Below are 13,543 nucleotides of genomic sequence, written 5' to 3' on the forward strand. Positions count from 1 at the left end.
TCTTAAACTCTTTAGATTGCTTCTTAACGGCCCTTTGTTGCTCATTGATCAAATTAAGAAGTTCATCATATAAGGGAGAATCCTCATCGGATTCATCATTACTTACATCACTATCTATACCTTTGACCATAAGGCACTTGTGAGATGGCTTGCAAGACGACTTTTGTGATGACGACTTTAAGGAAGAGTTTCTCTTGGAGGAGTGGATGATGAGGTTTTATCGCTTAAATCTTCATCATCACTCACTCATCTCCCTGTGCTTGCGAATGCTTTGGCTCTTCTCCTTATCTCCCTCTTCTTGATCTTGGCCTTCTTCTCTTCCTTGATGTGATCAATTGTTTTGACCAAGTCTTGAATGGAGATTGGATGATCAACCTTGGCATTAATTCTCTTAATATTTTTCTCCAATTTTGAGAAAAGCTTGGGCATCTTGTGATCAATTTCTTCATCACTTGATGTGCTTTGCTTATCCTCTTCATCGCTCTCTTCATCTTCATCTCCATCTCCATCATCTTCACTTGAGCTTGACTCTTGCTCTTGTCTCCTTATCATTGCTTTCATGTGTTGGCATTGAACTTGCTTGCTTGTGAGAGCAGGGTTCTTAGTGTCAGATGAGATAGGATCTTCTACCTCCATATTTATGGTCATCTTATGGGCGGTGATATTGCCGAGCACTTGACTTGGAGTAATCTTCTTGATACCGTTGTTATCGTAGATAATGGAGATGATCAACTTGTACTTTGAAGAAGAGCTTAAAGTATTTTTCTCACTATTTGATCATCTTCAATTAGCGTCAAACCTAACCCATTGATCTCATTAACAAAAATATTCAAACGAAAATACATATCATTAGCACTTTCATGGGCTAGTTCTTGATGTCATTAAGCTTAGTAACAAGCATATGATATTTCTCATTGCGCATATATTTTGTGATTTCATGTATTTCAATAAGACTAGTTCAAATATCATGTGCATTAGTGAGAAAATAAATATGATTAAATATATTAACACATGTAGATGATAAAATGATGCTATTTACCAATGCATCTAATTATCTCTTCTTGTTGATGATGTGTAGCCTCATCACTTACTCGATTACTTTCCAAACATCTAACCCTCAGGCTTGCAAATAATAAGTCACTAGAATTTGCCATCGAGGGAAGTTTGAGCCATCGGAAAGTCGAGCACTATAGGAATCCATTCCAACCCTGGATGTCACAACTCTAGGATGTTAAGCCTATTAAGAGCACGAGGATCTGATACTATTTATAGGGATCGGTGACGTCCTAAGATGAGGTGAATTAGGACACTTAGAACTATTTCAGCTCAAAAACAACACAAGATAAACCTATATCAATTTAAATCTAAATATGCTCTGATTTATCTAGTGTGTCTACTCTATCGATCAAAGCGCTTGCAACATATCTAAGAAGGTAAATTGTAAGTAAGTAAATACAAAAAAGTAAATAAGATAGAGAGAGCAAACTCGGTACAATATATTTTTTCAGTGGTCTCGATAGTATAAATGCCACCCCTAGTCTACGTTAGAGCTCCACAAAGGATATACTCCCGATCAACACCCGGTCACGACTCTTGAGCCATCAAGTCACAAAGACTAGTCATCTACCTGGATGAATCAACAAGCCACCAAAACAAGGTCTCACCACTAGCCTCTCTTCCTCACCATCGTGATAACTTCGGAGCTTGAGCCACTAAGGCAAGGGTCTCCACGTCCCCGTACACGCTTCTCGTTGCCGCTCAATAAGCTTGAGAAATTTCGGCTCAAGTTGCCGGCGAGTCATCAAGACTCCAAGGCACCGGCATACCAAGAGTTACAAGTTTGGATCACTCCTTGATCCACTCTCTAGGGAGAAATAACCTATCAACACACTCTATAGGCCTATAAGCACTAATCACTCTCTAATCTTGTATTTAATTGCATTGGATGATCACTTTAAACACTTTGGTAGTTTGGATGTCTTCTCAGGTGTATATGAACTTCTCTAGACTCCAGTTGCACGCCACACATTCAAATGACTGAGTGGAGGGGTATTTATAGCCTCAAACCCATACACTAGCCGTTAACTCAACGACTCTGAAAAGTTGTTAACACTGGATGATCCGGTGAGAACAATAGTACTAACACCGGATCATCCGGTGAGTACACTCTCACAAACTAGCCGTTGGAACCCCACTCAAGCAACTGTGAACACCAGACAATCTGGTGTATACTACAACATCACACCGAACATTTCGGTGAGTATACCTTAGCCATCTGAGCCAACATCTTCTCTGTGTAAATTATTTTGGTGTCTTCTCCGGTGCTTATCAATTCATCACTGGACTATCTGGTGAGCAATCCTCAGCCATCAGAGCCAAATGCAACCTTCTTTGGAAATATTACTCTGGTGAGATGATCTTCAGAGCACCGGACCTTCCGGTGAGGTCACTGCATTCTCCCATTTTTCAACAATCCTCCGATGCTTGCCTTCGGTGTGTTCAAATCAATTACCAGACTATTTGGTGGGGTCTTCTGCTTCTTCTTCCTCTTTGCACTATTCATTGTCCCATGTGAGCACTTCCATAGCATCAGACCATTCGGCGTAGCACTTGTCTATTTTGCACACGTGTCACTAAGAAATACTCTGGTGTTTAGAAAACACTTAGCACTGAACCTTTCAGTGAGGTCAAATTCCTCTGGACACAATGCTCCCGGCTTTGATGACTTCTTCATGTATTGCATCCATGAAACCTACTAACATATATTTTTGGCAAAAATATTAGTACCATTGACTGTGTTGTCATTAATCACTAAAATCACAAACATAACCTAATAGGACCTTTTTCCCTATAAAGGGTGCTAGGCTTTTGTCCCCCATAGCCTTGAAGGGCTTTCAAGGTTGCTTAGCTTGCACACAAGCCTGACATTTAGACCCTCTAATTATGGAAAGGTTTGGAATTAAATTAAATTTGCTCAAACAGATGATTCTATCAAAATTAATATGACATAACCGAGAGTGCCAGATAAAGGCCTCTCCTATATTATTCTCACAACTGGAAGAATATGAAATGTCGAGGGTAAATCCCTGACAGTGAATCCAGAGTGTATCGGACGACGGGTGCGTGATCCTTGTTCAGAAAGTGTAGGTTGGATCGTTGTGTGTGTGACTCAAGAACGCCGAGGTTTATCCAGGTCCGGACCCCCCTCAGGGTAATAGCCCTACATCGTGTGTATTCTTCTTTTTGTGGTCTAAGTGAGGTACAAATGATGTTCTTGATCATCCTTCCTCTCCACCTCTTTCACCTCTAGGCCTCTTTCCCTTCTATGGCTCTCTTTTTCTCTATCTGTTACAAGCCTGGTACTCCTCCCTTTATATATCAGAGGGAGAGAGGATTTACATTTGAGTCGAGATATAGACCTAGGCCTAGCTAAAGCTTCCTTCCTAGGCCCATCATCACTAAGAGCAGACGTATTCACTTGCTCTATGGCGCTACTGAGCCTGTCCCATCGCTTCACCGTCTGCATCATCTCGGTCGCTTGGACTGCCTTGTCCCGTCCCATGCGTTGCCTGCGTACCTGCAAAAAGACATCCTGTCGCGCCCGTTAGGCCGTCCCGTAGCTTTTAATGCTGCAGGACGGGACACGACAACTCTACGTCGGCCATGCTTTAGACGACCCGAAAAAGGAACTAAGGAAGGGAAATACTCGAGAGAAAAGCTATTTATTGTGATTAGACTGCTTGGACACATATCTACCCTGCGAGCAGAGGAGACTGGTCGCGGGGTTCGCTCCTGTGACCTGAAGACTGATCGCGAAGCCTGGTCGGAGAGCCTGGTTGCATGGTTGTAGGCTGGTCGAGCGGAGCGGCCATGGTTCAGGACAACGTGATAAGCAACACCTGCCGATATCTCACCGAAATGGATCCACCCACGAGAGGACTCTACTATTCTTTACACCGACATAATCTACCTGATAAAAAAGCAGTTTGGATTGATCTGACTACATTTTCAACTACTCTCACTAGTCTGTTAAGGCATAATCCCTCCGTTCAGTTTTAGTGGATGTATAGTTTCTAGACGCTTGTTCAGATTTGGTGGGCGTATTCATTTTTGAAAGCAAAAATATACAGCTATACCCCTCATAAACCATGCGCATGCTAATTACTCTTCTTGTTGTTTTCCGAAGCATTTGCACTTGCAGTCACGCGTGCGTGTATGCATGTTGTAGCATCGCGATGGTCCATTTAAAGAAGCCTATCACTGGCACTGGACGAGAAAGAAGAAGAACGCCGTGATCAAGATGGCTCATTGAGATCTGGCACTTTGGACGCCATTGTTTCTTTGTTCAAGACTTCTACGGCTCCATTTTTTCTTGCTTCTCTTGCTGCTCTCTCGCGTTGATCATGCACCATGCACCATACTTATAGGATAGTGCTTGGCGAGTACACATAGCCTAAATTTTCATTTGAATCTTCATTAGGCGACATGCTGAAATTACCTTTGGAATTGCATGAGGTGCCAACCTAATTTTTTAGCTGAACTAGTGCTAGTAGTTTGGCGGCAATTTGCATTAGGCGGCAATCTAAAATTTCAGCTAAACACCTCGCGCTAGTAGTTTCCTTTGGTGGTACTGGTACACAGGCTTGCATGAATGCAAGCAGCTGTACTAGACTTTGAATGCGCTGCATCAGGAGATCCGAGGTGACAAGAGTGAGCTGCATGCATATTTAAGCAATCAGTGAGGGCATTCAGGTCAATTTTGATATCTCCTTGATCCTTGAGCACAAAACAAATACGCCCGCTAAAACTCAATGGAGGGAGTTGCTAAAACTGAACAGAGTGAGTACCTTTGTAAAAAATTTGAAGCTAACCTTTAAGACAAATGGATCTATATTGCTGAATTTGAGTTACATTGGATTTCTTAGATAGTAGTGTAATTATTTCAGAGTTGAGGCTATATAGCGGCAGTGTGCCTTTATGAAACTCATAAAAAGTGTTATTAGATCAACTTTAATGATTTCTCAGAAACATTAGCAAAATTCTATTGGAAAGCTGTCATGACCAGATATTTTATTATGTTTCATCTGAAACACTGTCTCTTGCTCTTCTCAACAAAAGGAGTGGTTAGCATATCATTCTCAGCCTCGGTCACTTGAGGCATGCCTCCATTTTGAGACCACTACATGTTTGAGTTTTTTTAGTGGGGTGGGGGCAAAGATGATTAAAGGCCTGTTTGTTTCAGGCTGCTTCTGGCTTCTGCTTCTTATTCTCAGAAGCCAGAAACACAAACAAATGAGTTTGCTCAAAAGTGGCTTCTGGAGAAGTTAGAAGGCTGCTTCTAAGAAAATGAACTAGGAGCCGAGAAGTTAACTGCTAGTAGCTTTTTTGATAAGTAATGTGCTGAGAAGCCTAAAAATTATTGTAAAATTCAACAGCTAAAATCTAAAAATATCTTTTAAAAAACCAAAAGCACAGTTTTTCAGAGAAAGCAAAAGAAGAAGCACAAACAAACAGTCCCTAAGTGGAGGTGGTACGCTTATCGATTTGGTCCCTACTGCACTACAAATGCGGAATGAGATCGTCCGACTTCACCCTTCGGTGAAGTCAGTTGACTTCAACGAGATGTGAACCGTTGATTTAAGATGAATGTGTCAGATTCGATGGTATAGTGTTATAAATAGTAAAAAGTTGCTACAATAGCAGATGGGTTTGTTATAATTTTGTTGCTACAGTACCACTGCTTCGGTCAGCGTAAAACTATTCATCCTCTTACAAAACACTGTTCCTACGTGACATCACCCAGAGAAACCGGGTCCTGCAAATGCATGGAGCCAATGTCCCCTGAAGCGAAAACAAACGATGCACATGAGCTGATGGACCGGTCACCTGCAATTTAGGGATGTCCCAAGAGCATTCATTTTCATGTGGCCTTCTGATGGCAAATTGTCTTTGTGTTTGCTATGATGGTGTCCGATGTCGAGCCGTATGATAAGGCACCAGCAAGGTGAAAATGCCAAGGAATGATTGATGGGCACACCACACACAGGCATCCAATGCTGCAGCTTGCTCGCTCCCACCGTGATTAGACTCCACTATCCAGCCAAGACCTGTCTGCATTAGACTCTGGTCTAAAAAACTCGTCGCGCCATATAAGTAATCTTGTACTATCGCTCTCATGGAGGAAAAAAACCACATTAATAAAAAAATCTGCACCGTTTATTATTATGATAATCTAACCGTCTATATTAAATTCACAATTAAAAATTATAAAAAATATTTTGATTTCCATACAATTTGGAAAGCAAAATACCTAAATAAAGAGTTCATGTAAAATACAATTAAGCAATAGCAAAAATTCAAAAAATAATGAAAAGTTAGTAGTCGATTTTCATACGGATCGGGGAAGTAAAATATATAAATAAAGAGCACATGTAAAATACAATCCATAATAATTGAATTTGGGGTTAAAATAGAAAAAGAAGGGCCCATATAAAATATTAAGGTTTGGAAAATTCAAAATAAAAAATAAATAAAGTTGTTAACATGATTTCTATAAAATTCAGAAGCATCTTGCAGCTCAAGGTTGTCACTTAAGCAAGTAGCTGGGTAAGGTACAACACGTAAACTGTATATGATAAAAGCCACAACCTCCAATGGCAATAAAGGGACATCAATAAATCCAAGAATCGGCAGGACGAGATATAGGATTGGATTGGTAGGGGAATATATTGGCGTGTTATACCAGGCTTGGACCACGCAATTTAAAGTCACGATGTTAAGCATGAGACGAGGTAAGGCACAACCCTCATCATGTAGATGGTGCAGCAGTGATCTCCAACAATAGCTAAGGAACATCGACAAAGTTGTGGATTGATAGGGCACATAAGCTGGCCACACATCTCACGGTTGCAACAATAGGCAAGCGAGGAGCTGTATTTAACTGAGTTCGTTGGGGAAATTTAAAAATCACACAATTGATTTGTTATCATGTAACATAAGATCATAGTGTCAAGTATGCGACAGGGTAAGCCACAACCCACATGCTGCAAATGATCAAGCAGCGACCTACGGTAGCGACAAGGGACACCGAGTACACTAAAGCCATGCTTGGGCCGCGTACCTCACGGTTACGACGACAGGGTGGCGAGGAGCTATGCTGACTTTATTGACTTAATTCGTTGAAAATGTTTAAAAAGTTGACAATAAATTTATTGTTGTATAACATAAGGTAGTAGTGTCAGGTAAATTATGGAACAAGGCACAACCACATGTTATAGATGGTAGAGCCACAACCTATAAGGATAACAACGGACACATACAAAGTCAAAGATTAATAAGTTAGGATGCAACCGGTAAAAGCTAGCCTTTGACCAGGCAGCTTGCAGTTATGGCGGCAAGTCAGTGAAGAATACGGTCCATATCTTTTGTATGATCAAGATATGTCTATATAACAATGTTTGATTGAAAATTATGGAAATTTAGAAATCAAACTATATTTATTGGTTGATGGTATAAATATGCATTTGTAACCGAAATGAGTATTAAAAAAATACAGTGTAATGAAGCCTGCCGTGTAAATACGCGGGCGAGCTTGCTAGTTTCGCATAAATTCAACAGAAACACCGTGGCCCTATAAATTTTACCTAGTTTGATAGTATGAAGTGCATGTTCTCGGGGGAAGGAGCAAATGCTTCAGCATGAATTCTACCAAGCATCTCCTCTGTGTGTAGTTTCACCTAGGTGCATGTAGATTCATCTGTTCGATCACGAACACATGATGTGCCGACCACCATTATATTCTTATGTATGCAGGGCAGGGGAGTGAGTGGCTGGATTGATTACAAGCAAAGCAGTACGCTTAGGTGCAGTCCTTTTTAGAAGTTTTGCCTTTCTTTTCGTGCGTCCAGTCTGCATGTCGAAGGTAAAGCGATCTCGATACATGTATTAGTACTACGTTACGCACAGGCCGTGGAATTTTTATATTTCAATCTCTTTAAAAAAAACATATTCTATCAAGAGACTTTGCAAAAATAATTTTTAAAAATAGACTCTTTTACACGGCGTCATAACATTTGGCGCTATAGGTGAATAGTATAGCGCCGTGACATTTAACGTCGTCCTACCGATCTTCTATTTTAAACTTGAAAAATCATACATGATAATTACCACGACGTCAATTGTCACAATGCCGTGCTATTAAAATATAACGTCAAATGTCATGACGTGATAAAGAAGCCAATTTTTTGATATTATTTTTTTTATATATCTATGTGTAGAAGTTTTTTAAAAGAGTCAAATTCTAAAAATTCCACCACCATGCCCCAGGCAAAAGGCATCTCTTTGTCCTCTTGCAGGGGTAGCGTAGGGTAAAGCAGCAGGAGCGTCAGGTTGCAAAGCCGAAAGCCGAAAGCCGTGCTCCTCTTTCTTCTTTTCAGGGCACGGTACGGCTTTATACAAGTAGTGAACTCAAGGGCCCAAGGCTGCATCCCAGAAGAGCAGCCCATACCAGTGCCATGTAGCACCACCGGGGCTAGATTCAACTCATGCCTAGTCATATATGGCAGAAGTACTGAAAGGGTGCATCTGAGCCTTAGCTTGGTTGCTTGTGACGGAGGGAGCAAGCAGCTCTCATCCTGAGTCAGCCGCGTTTTAGCCGCGGTGCTTATGTGGTATGTACGCTTCGGCAATTAGACTAAAAAAACCTCTGGAAGAGGGTCCGACGTTAAAAATAAAATAATGAAAGGGTCCAGTGGTTTAGCACTAGTAAATCTACACCATCCAGATTCTGGTGCCACGTGATACTAGTGTTATATAAATGTTTCGGTCATCTAGATTCTCTTACTTCACCAACGGGTGAAGTCACGTGACTTTAAATTTTTATAGACCGTTAGATCCTGGATAGATATATCAGATGTATTGCTACAATACAACGGGAATAGTAAAATTGATACAGTAAATAAACGGGAACTGTGCTACAGTGCTTTTGCTACAGTAATTAACATCATGAAACTATCCATCTACTCCCAATTTACTGTTCCCGTGTGATTTCGTACCCTGAAGTCAGGGGATCCGGATCCCGACACCAGTGCCACATAAATGTTAGAAGTGTTGATAGATTTACATACTCTAAATCTATCAAATTTTAGACCATTCCATCTAGATCAGACGATCCACATGCGACACCAGTGCCATATAAATGTTGGAAGTGTTGATGACAGATTTATATACTCTAAATCTATCAAATTTTAGACCATTTCATCTAGATCAGACGATCCAGATTCATCTCAGATTATATATATATATATATATATATATATATATATGCCGTCACTCCCGACTCGGCCCCATGTGCCGCCTCGTTGACGCCAATGCGGCCCGCCCGCTTGTGCCGCCCCTCCCTCCACTTCCACCATCTCTTTCTGGCGCCCTCTGCCGCTCCTCTATCGGATCCGAGCTCTTTTTCCCGAACTCCCTTGCCTCTGCTGCCACCCCACCCGACTCCGACAATGCCACCACCACCGGAGCCACCACCGGTCACCACTGCCGATGCTAACCACTCCAACCTCCACGTCTCGCCACCATCACCGGCCCAACCGCCGTCCACCACCATCACTTGCCACCACCGCCAGGGCCGACGAGCTCTTTGGCCATCTTTTAGAGCTAGAGGCCCACAAGTGCTCCCTCACCCCGAACTCCTTTGTCTTTTCAGGAGCAGAGCTGAAAAAGATGGATAGGGTCAAGTTAAAGAGTCAGTCACTCTTGCTTCTAACCATAACTCAAAACCTTAACTTTAGAGCTCTTTTATGGTGATCCATACTACCTAAAGGTAGAAAGTAGTATAAATTTAATCCGACAATCTACGTAATTGGATATTTTGGTAATTATGGTAATTTTATTAAAATTACCCACCATGCTTTTGCTAATAGAAATATCGACGCCGCAAACACCGCAAACCCTAGCTGATGGGTACCAAATGAACTCTCATATCAAATACATATTAAAATGTTAAAATGGTAATGAAATATTACTCTATTTAAAAATATATAACTGCAGTTAATTACTTTCATGCCACATATTTTCTTCTCAAAATAACCCTAATACTATCATATTACTCACATATATTACCTATACTACTGGTGAGAAATAAGTAGCATCCTGACTAATCTGGACTATTGTACTCTAAAAATAGATGGCTTATATTAATTTTAGACCACCGTAAAATTTCTCTAACTTTATCGGAGTTCATAGAGCTCGCTGGAGTTCGTTGGAGGTGGAAGAAAAGGAGTCCAACACGAATCTCCACACTGATTTGAAGATTAGAAATTTGACATATTATCTCCTAAAATCTACCATCAGATATTTAGTATTTCTCATAAATGTTTCGGTATATTCATGCGGCTGCGCCTTTCTCGTAGATGACAAGCGCTCCACTAAAATACTGAGCCCAGAGTTTTATGTACTTAGCTTTTCTTTTTTTTAAAAAAAAAGGAGTTTCATTTAGGTACAATGAACAAAACTTTTATATCCGTTCATCCCCAACCGATGACGGTACAACGATGCGCAGGTTCATACCCAACCTATGAATTTAATTTTGTAGCAGTATCCTTACCTGTGTGCAAGCAGCAAATCCTTTTAAACCAGGGCAAATGATGCAAGCAAAGGGGCTCTGCCCAGTTGGATCCATACATCACCCTTTCAGGACTTCTGCCAGATTCCAGCAAACATCACTAGCTTTTGCCGGATTCTAGCTGAGGCATCTAGTTTGGACTATAGCAAAATTCACTCAGGCCATTCGGTGTAAGATCTGCAAGAAGTTCATTTCAAATATATAAAATAAAAAACCTACAAGGGAAGAAAATAGGACACTAAATCTATAAATATGCACCTCGCTCCTATCTGCACCAAGGGAAGAAAAATAGGACACTAAATCTATAAATATGCACGGAAGAGCCTCAAATGGACCAGGAAAAAGAAAATAAGAACGAAGGAAAAGAAAAGGCAAGCATTAAGCAGTCGACACCAAGTGCACAACACGTTTGAGCGTAGCTATATCGGCACGAAGGGTTCCAGTTCCACACCTTGCTTATACGCAGTTTCAGTTCTTCGTTGCATATATGCCCTCCAGACGAGTGTGCTCCATTTATCCACGGGCAAAGATGGTACATTCTTTTATCCATGGGGAGGTTATCCAGGACCCAGCTATTCTGACTCGGAAGGAAATTATATGAGATTGGGTCTCACAGAAATATTCTTATCTCCGTGTGACACGTGTCCTCTTTTTCTCTTACATGTGTTCAATCTGACCGTTGGATCCAGAATAAACGGCGTGGATCAGAATCTTACATAGACCTTTCTGCAAAGGGTCTCATATAATTTTATTCCTTCTGACTGACCAGGGAGCAATCCACATTCTAATCTGATGGCTTCCAGGAGCTGAGGTGATATAACCTCCTGTTCTTCTTCATTTGTACTATTTCCCTTTGAGCTATTCTGGGCCACTTCTGCTCCCAAACCTCTGTACAAAATCACTTTGTTTATTTCTCGTGACACAAGGATTGATCCTGTCGCCTCCTGTTTCCATTAGACATCAAAGAATCTCAGATGAATTCGGGGTATTTAGGATCTAATTATTCTCTGTTACAAGTCACAAACCTCTAGTTCTGATATCAGCTGCCGAATAGGAGTTCCATCCTTTCTGTTCTTAATATTCACAATGGCAAGAGGGTCCTTCTTGAAGTGAGTTTTTATTGTTTTTGCAACTCCTGTGATATTATTCCTCCCTAAGACAGGAATCATATGCTCAGCACAGTATTTGAAGTTAGTGTAAACTGTAACGGGGAGAATACTAGAAAGATACCGATGGAAAGTACTGGTCGTTTCTTCATTTAAGCGCTTGCTTCCTTAGCACAAGCCTTTCTTAATTTGAGAGTGGTGTAGCTCTGAAAGGCAAGTGGGAAGCAGATGCCACATCCTATTTTGGCCCATCCACATTGTTTGAATCGCCTTCGCTGTGATCATCTGAATTGAACGTCACAGTAGAGCTATATTGGTTTTGCTGCAACATCAGTTCATCGGCATCAACAGATAACCAAGCCAATGGTGGTAAAGCAACAATGACAAACTCACATGTCTGACCAGATCATTGAATGAAGCTGTACTTGAACTCCCAGTCAGAAATGGACTTCCAGTCACAGAAGAATCATCATTGAGAATTTGCTCTGTAAATACAGTGTGCAGTAGCCACATTAATTCACCATAAACTGATTGAAAAGAATCAAACTTTTTTTCCAAAAAATATTTGAAAAGGACCAAAATACAAAGTACAGATTCCATAACGGAGGACTAATGACCTGCATATCAGCCCAAGGAACTCCAGATCTTGTCAGATATAAGGTTCTACCCGTTTCAACTGAAGTGAACTCCTCAACCTCCGACTCGAAACTCTCAGGAGCAACTTTGGGCACTTCCTTGACCATTTATATTGCAATAAATCAATAATCAGGCACCGGAATATACTGGGCAGCCATTGAACTACATTCAAGTTATAAAATGTTTACTTCGTTTTTCTGCTGTATTGTTCCAGAGTTGACACTAAGATCATGCATGTCCTTGTTATAGTAGCTGGAATTCATCTGATCCTTCAAGTAGTCAATATTCTTTGACAGATTAAGCACATGAAGCTTCAGGGACTAAAATGAACAAGAGAAATTATTCAGAACCTCAAAAAAATTACAACGTTGGTGCTCCATGAAATGCTTCAAAGCATCCTTTTTACTCAACAAAGTTTTTGGCCCGAGAGTTGATGTCCTTCGGTAGTTCTTTCTGTTATATACATATATTGCTCTGTGTAATATCCTCAGACTATAAATAGTTTATTACATATTGTCACATGTATATGTGTATATATACCGACCTAGAACATCCAAAGAATACAAGTTGGTATTCCTAATATGGTATACAGAGCTAAAAATTAGGGTTAAGGTTCATCTTCTCGCGTGTTGCAACTTCACACATCTATTCCTTTTGGTTACTGTTCATCAACAGTCCAATGGATTCGCTCACCTCCTTCCTAGATCCCCGGATCCGCCTCACCCACTGCTCCCCCAGCCGATCTGCTAGTCGGTTGTTCTCTCGCAGCCGATCTACAGCTACACCGACGGAATTGACGTGTGTTGCCTCTGATCGACCCGTCGTGCCTGATCCTTCACAGCGACCACCTGATCCGCTCGTCAGTTGCGTCAGGCAACTTGCCCTGTCGCGCCTCATATCGCCCAGCGTCCCCAGCGCTCGGCGTCCGACCACCTCCGCCTGACGTTCACCCGCCTCCGCCCGACATCCGGTCGCCTCCGCCTGGAGTTGCTACTGTCTCGGGCCTCCGGCTCGACGTGTCTTGACCAGGCTGACTGTTAAAGACCAGCACTTCCTCATGAAGTAAAAAAAAGCAATTTTTTTTTACAGTAGCTAGCCGCTATCTTTTGCGCTCTTGCCGTTGACCATGGCTTCCGTTTGCACTCACACCTCACTTGTCGTGCTCTCGTTGTTG

The sequence above is a fragment of the Phragmites australis genome, chromosome 7 (genome assembly GCF_958298935.1).
Source record: "Phragmites australis chromosome 7, lpPhrAust1.1, whole genome shotgun sequence".
NCBI lineage: Eukaryota > Viridiplantae > Streptophyta > Magnoliopsida > Poales > Poaceae > Phragmites > Phragmites australis.